Source organism: Benincasa hispida, chromosome 11, assembly GCF_009727055.1.
Source record: "Benincasa hispida cultivar B227 chromosome 11, ASM972705v1, whole genome shotgun sequence".
NCBI lineage: Eukaryota > Viridiplantae > Streptophyta > Magnoliopsida > Cucurbitales > Cucurbitaceae > Benincasa > Benincasa hispida.
The window spans coordinates 71095212-71104905 of record NC_052359.1 but is presented as its reverse complement, the minus strand read 5'-3'; positions in this window follow the sequence as shown (position 1 = coordinate 71104905).

The window sequence follows — 9694 nt, the reverse complement described above, 5'->3', positions numbered from 1 at the left end:
ACGACCACAATTTTCAAAAATCAAATACTTAACCGACCCAAAAAAAAAAAAAAAAAAAACCCTCCTCTCACAATTAATTTGCTAAACAACCCTCCATAAGACTTGGCCATCTAAATGACTGAATACCAAAGAGGCCCAAACACATTACTTATTTCCCCTCACACAGTCCTTGACCTTCACGCGTTGATTTATGTAACACCGACTTACATAGTCGGTAGGCAACACCTTAAGTTTTATTATTTATGTGTATTCAATATCTTTTATAATGAGGCAGTTTTCTAGATTAATGGTCTGCCTATTAGGCCATTCACATTATTCTTTCACTATTTAAATCGAATAAGTTTTGCTTGAGAATTGGAACAAAATAGTTCTGCGATGGATGCAGGATTTGGATGATATTTTGATGAAACTGAGAGATGAATATCGATATTGCCTTTCTATGGATACCAATCTTTAAAGAGAATTGTTAGGTATGAGGCACTTTACTTACCCTAACATCATTCTGCTGTTGATGCCAATACGACTCAATATATTCCCTCCTATCCAACTGCCCTGAAATTAGTGAAGATGATCACCGAACTAACTTTCTTTTGCTTTAAATGCTTTACTGGAGATGAATTTTTTGGAAGTCGGTCCAATGGAAGAACCACTATAAAATAAAGGATACGGCACAAAATTTCTCTAGGATGACTTTTGAAGTTCTTAAAAAGTACTTAGTAAGCCATTCCTAAGGTCTTTTGTTGTTGAACGAGTCTCCCTTTCATATCAAGGGTTGCATCATGTGCTTTAGTATGCCTTTTTTGTCAACATTCTCAACACAAACGACATAGTCTCTCAAAAAGAAAGAATAGCAATTGTTCGTTTCTGGAATGATTGAACAAGTTTGTTTAGATTGAGGCATAGAAGTAGGAGTTCACAACAAGTTTTCTTTATATACAATCATACTTGGGTCAAGCTCCCTCATACTGTGTTCTTTATATTCAATGTGTCACCTTTACATATGGCAAGTAGAGAAGAGTCCTACACTTATAAAAAGGAAAGTAAACCAAACTAGCATGCACATTAAAAGACAAAACGAAAGTATCTTAAAAAGGGATTAACATGGACTGAACTCAAATGGTCCTTTTGTTGCTAGCAGCTAGCAGTTGACAAATACAGACTAAAGAGAAAAACACCAAGTAGTTCCAGAATAAACATTCAAGGGAAAGTGCAGGTTTCAAGCCTTGCTGACAACAGGATAGGAATGTTATAGCCAATGACTTCGACTTCGACATGTTGAGCCAATTATTCAAAGCCTAAAAAAGGCGTGATTTCACTGGGGACCCAGAAGAGTTGAAGTGCAACACTTCAAAGTGACCAGTGTAGATGCTGGGTCGAGTTGAAGGCACTTGAATGCCCGAGTTCCATGTATGGCCTCCTATCTTGATGAGGAAACTGGACATCACCAGAGAAAGAACTGGTGAGAGTCTGTCAAACTTGATTGAGACCCAGATCAGATGTCAAGTCCAGAGAGCTGCTAGCAGGAGCTTCATTCCCCTTGAAACCCCACGACATGGTCGGAAAATGATTGGTAGTAGCATGAGCTGTTGTTTGAGCCACAAGTGCACCTTCAGCATTTAACAAGGCATTCACCTCGACGCCGTTGTTTGGTTTCTGGAGCCCCATGTTTGATTAGACAGAAGAGAGAGAGCACAGGATGAGTCAGTAACTCCATTGATGCATTCTCCAGAAGGATTCCCAGGACAAGAAAAACTGGTTCCACTTGCAGAAACTGGCAAGAGAAGTTCAGATGGATTGTTCTGAGAGTTGCTTTGCCAAGGATGTGGGACATATTTTCCCATGGAAGTGATGCTTTGGTTTCTAGGTACCCGTTCAAATGTTTTCGTACCCGAGGACCATACATCTTTTCCTGTTAGCTTTGGATATGCACTGAAATCAATATATATGGTAAGGGGCACAAAGGTTAAGCTTCAACGAATACAACTCCAAACGCTTAAAGAAAAGCACTGATGAGTTCACAAACTCTTTAAGTTCTTTTTAATGTGGTAACGCATCAGTATTCTTCTCTAAACATTTGGCATTTGTCTCTCCTGTTACTTCTTATCATTTTGTTTCTTAGCAACCTAATATATTCAGAACTTTACAACTTGAAACAACTATAAACACAAAAGACTTTTACAAATGGAGATCACATCTGAATAAGAGGGATTCTGATGACATGAAAATATGATTGAGAAAAACTTAAAAGAATTGAAAGTTATTACCTATACCAATAAGATGTATCTTCCTTTTCGGTAGTTCAATCTTAGGAACTTAAGAAAATTGAAAACTACATCTAGAGTGCAGATTTTGGAAGTCTGGGTTTAAGAAGCCTGTGTTTGGAGTATAGACTTAGCCTGAGAATTAAGTGTAGATTTATAAATATTTGGTTTGTAAAATATTTTTTTGTATTTAATTATTGGTTAGATTTTAAATTAGTTTAAATTCATCATCTTAATTATTTTAGTATAGTTAAGTTTAAAATAAATTAAAAAATTTAGAAGAATATTTTTTAAAAAAAAATGAAATAGAGATTTTGACTAAAATTATAAATTTATTTAATCTATTATTTTAATAAATTTATATTTTAATCTTACTAGATTTTGAAATAAAATTTTATAAACTTTTATCTTTTTAACTAATTTTAAAATGATCAATTATTTTTTACCACTAACTTAAAATTGAAATAAATTAGTATTTTAATATTAAATTCAATTATTGAAAAACTATACTTTTTTTTCTTATCAAATTACTTTTGAAGAATAAAAAATCATAAATCTTGAATTTTAGTTTTTATTTGGTCGCTAAGTTGTTTTAAACCTTTTAAATCGTTTGGAAAATGATTATATAGTTAAAATGACCAACTAAAAAAATTAAAATGTTATTAAATTAAATTAGAGCTTTCAAACATATATAGTTCTACACATATAACCTAAATAAATATAACTATATAATTACAGTTTATTGGCGTGTTTGGAATGACTTAAAAAAAATATCTTTTAGAAATTCATTTTTAATTAAATACTTTTGATAAAAAAAAATACATATATTGCAATTCTTTCTTAAAAGTATTCTTATATATAAATTTGTCTACTTTGTTATACTAAGAGTATTTTTATTAATGTTTTTCAAGGTTGATTGGCAGCGGTCACTAGAGGTGGCAATCGAAAGGCGACCAACAAAGTTGGCGGCCGGAATTTCTCCAGGAGAAAGGGGTTGCCAGAGGTTGGTCAATGGTGATCGGAGTTGGCCAATGACGACTAGAGGTTGGCCAACGATAATCACCAAGATGACGGCCAAAGTTGGCCGATGGCGATCGTAGGAGGTGGCGATCGGAGTTGGCCCATGGGTTCGTTGGAGGTCGCGGCCAAAGTTGGCCAGTAGTGTTCGTCGGAGCTGGTTACCGGAATTGACGGACAATGTTTGCCTGTGGTGGATGCCAGAGTTAGCCCATGACGATAGCGGAAGGGTGGCGGCCGGGATTGCCGCTGGCTTAAACTAGAAAGCACCCAAACTAACCCTTATATTTACAATGGATATCTACAAATTGGTATTTATATGTAATGAAATTTGCATTATATTCACCATGTCCCTTTCGTTTCGAAGTTAAATATTATACAAACTTCTTAACTTTATTACTTCATGCATAAACTTAACTTCATATAGATAATTAAACTTCATAAATAACTTCTAATGCTTGAGAAATATTTGATGGTTTAAAAGCATTATTCCATTGTTACTGAAAAAACAATTCCTTTGAGTAAAAAACATATATGATTAAATATTTTTAAAAAATTATTCAAATATGAAAAAGGAACAAAGAGGTGTCCCCCTACCAACCTTTACCATTTAATGCTTTTAAGTAACTAATGAATCATAAAAGTAGTCGTAATAACTTGGTAGTAATTGACATGTACTTATTCTCTTGAAATTTGAGGTTCAAATCTTCATATCCCAATTTGTATTAAAAAAAATAGTTATATATATAACATTATTGAGACAATGTATCATAAAAATAGTATCTAGACGTATTTATACAACATATAGCCAATTACTTGAACCCATGCTTCATTTCTATAATTTATTTGGTACTTTACTATTTCATATACCAAGTAAAATCAATCTTGTATACATACATAAACTTTCAATGGACTCTACACCTAAAAAAATATTATTAATCGGTCTAATTTAACTAATGAAAGCATTATTTGGCCTAATCATAACTCAGTTAACAAAATAAGTAATATATAAGGGTCAAAAGGGTAGATATTCTAATCTCCAATCTCACATTTTTTTAACTAAACCATTTATTTGAAATCAAGAACGTTCAAGAAAGGACTTCAAATTCTAAAATTTGAAATAAAATAAATTATTATAAATTCTTTATCTTGTTTGAAAAGAAAAGAAATTGAAACATGTGATTAAAAATTTGCATATGGATGATAGTTGGAAATGAAAAGAATTTTTTATATATAAAAAATACTAATATAAGCTTATAATTTTGATTTATTAATAACAATTTTGTTGGCGCTTAGATCTCATATGTGTTGTGCTTTGTTGCAGGCACTTAGTAGCCTTGGCCTCTAGCCCATTTCTCCTTAGTCTTGTCTCGATATTCCAAGCCAACTTACTTAAAAGATCCTTGTGTCGATGTGATGCAACCCTACTACACTCTAATGTCTAAGTTAGTATAAGGAGTGATTGATTCAATTAAGTAAAAGAGAAGTAAGGTTGTCTCTCCTTTGAAAATTACTTATCACCTTTGAGGTGGTCGAACGAAACTATTTATAAGTCCTTCATCTGACACTTGTCTTTAGTTACATGAAGCACTGACAATGTCGAGGACATTGCGGGACTTAAGGTTGCTCTTCCTCTGACATTTTCTTGTGGTTACATGTACCACTATCAATGTCAAGGAGATTGTGGATCTCGAGGTGGCAAGGCGCTAGTGAGCTCCTCTAGTTGGCTCGGTTTGAACTCATATCTAGTCATCTTGAAACTCGATGCCCTAACTTTTCCCATTTAGGACATGTGTTTCCCTATGCATCATTCTGTATCCTATGGAATTGAGCCCGTCTGTGGACTTTGGGCCTTACCTTGGACAACATTCAACAAATTTAATATGACATTTACCTCCAAATTGTATGAAATCTTATAAAATTCAATCACTTTTATTGGGACATTTTTTTACATAAAAACAAACCATATTATCTTTTACGTGATAAAAAAACAACAATATCTAAACTAGATATAAAATGGCTATGAAGAGGGGAATCTTTACAAACCCTTTTTACCCTTATATTTTTAATAAATTCCTGCGTTACCCTTTGTTGAGTGAATGTGACTTTTTGAGTGTATGTATTCATTTGAAAGATAATAAAGGAAACCTTTTCAATTTTCAATTTACAAAATAAACTTATATTTCAAAATTAATTTTTTAGGTCGAATAAATGTAATTAATATTGATGTGATGAGACTCTTCTATAGTGCTTTTCACTTGAACTCATTAGATGCATTGATGCTAATTGAATACATATATTCAAGTGGAGGTGGTTAACCAATACATCGACTTTTCCATTGTACATGCGACTGCATGTATAAAAGGAAAATAAAATAAAACTTTTGTTTACATTCTTAGAAAAATAATCTCATATAGAGTATAGAGAAAAGTGCAAAAAATTTAGAGAATTAATCCAAAAAAAATAGTTAGATAGTAAAACAATGCATCATTTCGTGTATGAGTAACTTGACGATTGATACCTGAAGTATTAAAATAAAATTTATTGCATTATCTATATTACAATAATAAAATATTAATTTGATTATTAGCACTTTTTTTTTTTTTTGAAAATATGATATTATAATAACATTAAAATAAGAGTATTACCTTATCTAACTCTTAAAAGTTCCTAGTAACTAAAACAAAATTGTATAATATTTTTTTATTACATGATAAAAAAACACTATTTAAAGATAATAATTAAAACTATTTCCCACAGTCTCATTGACTCCAATTATTTTTTTAATTATTTTTTAAAAGTTTTTTCATGCAATGCACGTATCTTTTGACTAATAAATGTGACTTTATTATGATGCTCAAAAAGTTAAGCAACTAAACATAGCACAAACAAGAGAAAAAAGAAATGAAGCTTATCTATCTTAAAGTTAATCAAAGGTTTAAATCCATAGACTACAATATTATCGTCTACGAGCATAATTCAACCAACATAAAACATATACTATCAATTTCAAAAGTCAAAGGTTCGATTATAAAGAGAAGAGGTGAAAGAACCTACACATTTTTAACTGTTATGATATTTATTGAAATTTAAAGCTATAACTGATAGTTGAATCTACATATTCCATTCATAGATTATAGAGGAAACCAAATGCTGGTGGGAAGAAGAAAAGGGGAAAAAGAAAGCCCAATAACCAAAAGTTATGTTTACCAATCTGTTTCTATGAGATTAATGATTGTTATTAAAACTTCTAACATGAAGCTTGAGGCCTAAACTACATTAAAATTTCTAAAATTAATCCATTACACTAGCACTAACAATAATTTCAATAGTTATTGAAAATATAAATTAAATTTGAAAATTTGAAAATATAAAAACTAAAATCAACGAAGTGTAGCGACCATTTTAACCTAAAAACTATGAAAACAAGTGTTGATGTTCACACCTAATTTCCCTTTCCAATGATCTGATGCTTAAACCATGTTATAATAATTGAATACAAAAGATTTATATTAGAAATTATATCAGTGAACTGTTTCAACATTTATAAGATTTATTGTAATTGCTTCACGACAAAATCCTTTATTGCTCTATGGGATTGGCCAACTGTAGTAGTGACGAAGTGCTATTAGATAATATTCACGTATGATGTAACTAACGTACTTTTACTTCAACAATTTTTATCTTAACTTACCTTGTATTAGAGTTTTTTGTATGCACATCAATCTCTTCTTTTTCTATTTTAACATCACATGCACCTATGATTTTTTGTTTTTTTCCGTTTTAACATTTTATGTGTTGTCCTTTTACTTTTCTTTTCCAAAATATGCAAATTTCATGCAACATATATTAGTGTAATTCATTTATACAACTATTTGGCAAAGAATAGTTTTAACTCATTTTCCAAATGAGGTTTTTGACGTCCATCTAGGCGCCCATGCACAAGCCTCAACCACAAGCCTTGGCATGTGATAGCTTGTAGAAATACAAGCTATTGTAGCTTTTTACTCAGAATTATGAGGGCTAACAAGCAGAATATGTGTTGATAATACTAAGAATTCATGTGAAAAGTGAACTTGTGTCAACCAGCACTAAAAATCCTCGCTAATTCTATATCATGCGTTATACGGCATCAAAATATCTATTTTTGTAGCAATTGTAGGAATCGATCGCATGCGTTGATCCCAGACCATCACAAAGTTGATCGCATACGTTAATCTTCAAGAAAACGAGTTCATCGCATGGATGTTGTAGCTATAGAGTTTAAACCATGATAGAAGGTCGATCGTAAGGTGGGAGGAATGTGTTGGTACTTTGGGAGAAACATGCATGAATGCATACCTTGGGAGTATCAACAAGATAAGGTGATGTTAACATTGCCCATACCGCGACAAAGGTAGCAGTGAGTCAGAACGCATTTCGGATGAAAAGCAAGAGATTGTTTTCATCTAGCCTTCCACCTCTCCTCTTATGTCTGTATTGTATTACATTTTGGCTTAAGACATTAATACATTTTGTAATCAATGCATCTCTTAGTTCCTTCAGCTCCATATTCTTCATCTTCTTCTTCTTTATCATCGTTTACATTCATCGCTTAGTTATCAAAGGTAGTCGCATACTCAATCATGTTGCCTAGAGATAGGACGCATGTAGCAACCCACCGAGAGGTGTGAGTTGCGGGAGTATAGTGAGTTAATCTTCTTCGCTTGGTGTGAGGCAGTAGCAACGCTTGTCTATGAGTCGTCGCAATGCTTGTCTATGAGCTGATTAGCCGCAACTAACTGTGTAAGAAGGTGAGTAATGGAACACACTGAAGCGAAGTAAGCTTTGTTCCTAGAGATAGGCAAAATCTTATGCTCGATGCAACCATGCATTATAGAGATATAGGCATGTGGCTGGCCACCGAGAGGTGTGCGATGCGTTAGTGTGGCGAGCTGGAATTACTTGAGCAGCCTAACATAATGAACATTATTATGCGTTAACAGTTGTTGCATTTCTACCAATTCTCATAGTTAAACTTCCATCGCTCAATCTGTGTAGTTAGAGTAGGAGTGGTGCATAATCCTTTAACTTCTATCTTTTTACTTTTATTCATCGCCTCAAACGCATTACTTCCTAAATACTATTTAGTTACAAGTCCCTGTGTTCGACCTCGAATCATCCCGAGAAACTTGCATTCTCGTTATACTTGGCGAGAAAGCGAGAAAACTTGTGACAGGAACACATGGTCATCGCATACATGCTTAAACGCATATTGTATATTTTCAAATCCAATGCATGACCATTGACGCATGGAGATCAACGCATAGCATAAGACGCATATTTTTCCTCTACTTTTCCAACCAACAGCATGCACACGAGCGCCCAACCCATATTCTTGGGCGTCTAACCACCACGGTCCCATCTTCGTCATAGGCCACCCTCACACCCCTTGCGACCTACCCTTTGAGCCATGATGGGCTTGCATGCCGACCCATCCACTCACCAACACTTAGTCTTATGTTTGCATACTTCTACTCAACATATAACCTCCATGGCACTTGGAAGAAATAAATGGGTGTGTGTAGGGAAGGATGAATCAGAGCAACAAAGGGTGAATCTTAATGGATCGTGGCAACAAGGCCACTCTGCCACTTACAATACCTTTGTAAGTCGTCTGCAAAGGATTCTACCCATCGTTCAATGGGAATTACGTTACAAGGTGGCCCCCACAATTCATCCATCACGAAGGCTTAGCCGCCAACACATGTGTTTGGGGGCCGGAAGGTTCCTACTACCGGTCGACAATCAAGCGATGAGTGCATGCGTCGCTTCTCGTCCAAATTCTGACTTAGAGGCATTCAGTTATAATCCCACGTACGGTAGCTTTGGCCACTAGCTTTTCAACCAAGCGCGATGACCAATTGTGCAAATCTTCGGTTCCTCTCGAACAAGGTTGAATTACTAATGTGACATTGTCATCAGTAGGGTAAAACTAACCTAGCCCACAATGGTCTAAACCCAACTCACATTCCCTATTGGTGGGTGAACAATGCAACACTTGGTGAATTCTGCTTCACAATGATAGAAAAAGTCGACATCAAAGGATCAAAAAGCAATGTCGCTATGAATGCTTGGCTGTCACAAGCCAATTATTTCTATGGTAACTTTTCTGACACCTCTAGCTTCAAATTCAAAAGGTCTAAAGGATCAATAGGCCACGCTTTCACGACCCATATTCGTACTAGAAATCAAAATCAAACGAGCTTTTACCCTTTTGTTCCAACAAGATTTCTATTCTCGTTTAGCTCATCTTAGGACACATGCGTTATCTTTTAACAGATCTGTCGCCCCAGCTAAACTCCCCACCTGACAATGTCTTCCGCCCGGATCGACCCGCCGAAGCAAGCCTTATGTCCAAAAAGAGGGGTTGTGCC